Source organism: Schistocerca nitens, chromosome 6 (genome assembly GCF_023898315.1).
Source record: "Schistocerca nitens isolate TAMUIC-IGC-003100 chromosome 6, iqSchNite1.1, whole genome shotgun sequence".
Taxonomy (NCBI): Eukaryota; Metazoa; Arthropoda; class Insecta; order Orthoptera; family Acrididae; genus Schistocerca; species Schistocerca nitens.
In genome coordinates, this window is record NC_064619.1 from 167,875,084 (window position 1) to 167,877,043 (window position 1,960).

Genomic DNA, 1,960 nt, shown 5'->3' on the forward strand with positions numbered 1-1,960 from the left:
GGTTACCAGCAACTCTCGCCGATAACAACCACAACAATAAATTAAAAATACAGTGCAAAGTCCATACTATTGAGTCACACAAACGTCACTCCCAAATTTTGCGTGGCAAAAGCACTCCCTCTTCAGGCCACAAGTGGCCCATTGGGACCATCCGACCGCCGTGTCATCCTCAGATGAGGATGCGGACAGGAGGGGCGTGTGGTCAGCACACCGCACTCCCGGTCGTTATGACGGTTTTCTTTGACCGGAGCCGCTACTATTCGGTCGAGTAGCTCCTCAGTTGGCATCACGAGGCTGAGTGCACCCCGAAAAATGGCAACAGCGCATGGTGGCCTGAATGGTCACCCATCCAAGTGCCGGCCACGCCCGACAGCGCTTAACTTCGGTGATCTGACGGGAACCGGTGTATCCACTGCGGCAAGGCCGTTGCCCAAATTTTGCGTGGAAACAAATATAATTTTTCCTACGTTTCCAGTCTTTTGTGGCTGTTGCCATTGAAAGTAGAATCTTCTAGGTTGATAGGACACGTCATGTTGTTGAAACTTCCTGGCTGATTAAAACTGTGTGCCGGACCGAGACTCGAACTCGGGACCTTTGCCTTTCGCGGGTAAGTGCTCTACCAGGAAGTTTCATATCAGCGCACGCTCCGCTGCAGAGTGAAAATTTCATTCTGGAAACATCCCTCAGGCTGTGGCTAAGCCATGTCTCCGCAATATCCTTTCTTCTGGGAGTGCTAGTACCGCAGGTTCGCAGAAGAGCTCCTGTGAAGTTTGGAACGTAGGAGACGAGGTACTGGCAGAATTGAAGCTGTCAGGACGGGTCATGAGTCGCCCTTGGGTAGCTCAGATGGTAGAGCACTTGCCCGTGAAAGGCAAAGGTCCTGAGTTCGAGTCTCGGTCCGGCAGACAGTTTTAATCTACCAGGAAGTTTCATATCAGCGCACGCTCCGCTGCAGAGAGAAAATTTCATTCTGGAGACGTCATGTTGTTCTTCAGATTGTTCCACACGACCGACATTTCTACTCTTCTGCTGCGATCTTTTTCATGGTTTTCGGCTTAAGGGTAAAAACCAGAAAATCCTGTAGAAGATCCCAACAGAAGAGTCGAAACGTCAATCGTATAAAAGAAACTGAAGAGGAACATGACGCGGCCTAGCAACGTAGAAGATTTACCTGAAGCTCAGGAAGTCCGTCTCGTTCGCTAGAAAACCACCATCTGTTGGCACCGCGACCGTATGTAGCGCTCTGCCTAGTAAGTGCGTGCACGCTCTCTTAACGACAACACTCACATAGAAAACGGAATTATTCAATCCGAAAACCACACTCGTGCACGAGACCGCTCTTCTATATTTTGCAGACTTTTCTCCTTGACAAAAATAACTTGTTTGATGACTCAAGACCACACACTATAGACTTTACAAACGCAGTTTGAGAACACCATCTCCACCCCAGCGGACATACGAATTCGACATCCTACGAGCGCCGCCGCACGACTTCTCGATTTTTCGAGCTGCTGACGACTCCAGGAAATTATTTGATATTCAAGTCTTCTAGCCAATCCGAATTAGGAGCATAATGCAATCAATTTCATTGGACATTTGTGTTCCCACTAACAGAGCTCCTGCAACGAGTACCGGATAAAACATTGGCTGTCATGGGGAAACAACTCGCCCTTAGAATCACTGTAGTGGTTTCCAACCGCCACCAATTCTAGCGAATAAGGGAAAGAATGATTTTCATTTTCAGGCCGAACAAAACATCCTTCCCCCTGCGGTTGGGAACTGGTCGGGGCGACTTAAATATTAATCGCACATGGGCATTCAGAAAGTGATATGTTACAAGCTATTCCTTCTATAAAATTAACAGAATTTCCTTTCGCAGAACACGGCACACTACTAAACAGAAAACATTTTCCTGATGTTCCACAACATGTAATTTATTTTATCACGAACAGGCTTTTGA

General features: G+C 47.6%; 1 pseudogene; it reads right to left on the minus strand.

Moving 5' to 3' along the window:
• Positions 1-313: 313 nt before the first annotated feature.
• Positions 314-431, minus strand: LOC126263790 (5S ribosomal RNA; annotated as a pseudogene).
• Positions 432-1,960: the final 1,529 nt, after the last annotated feature.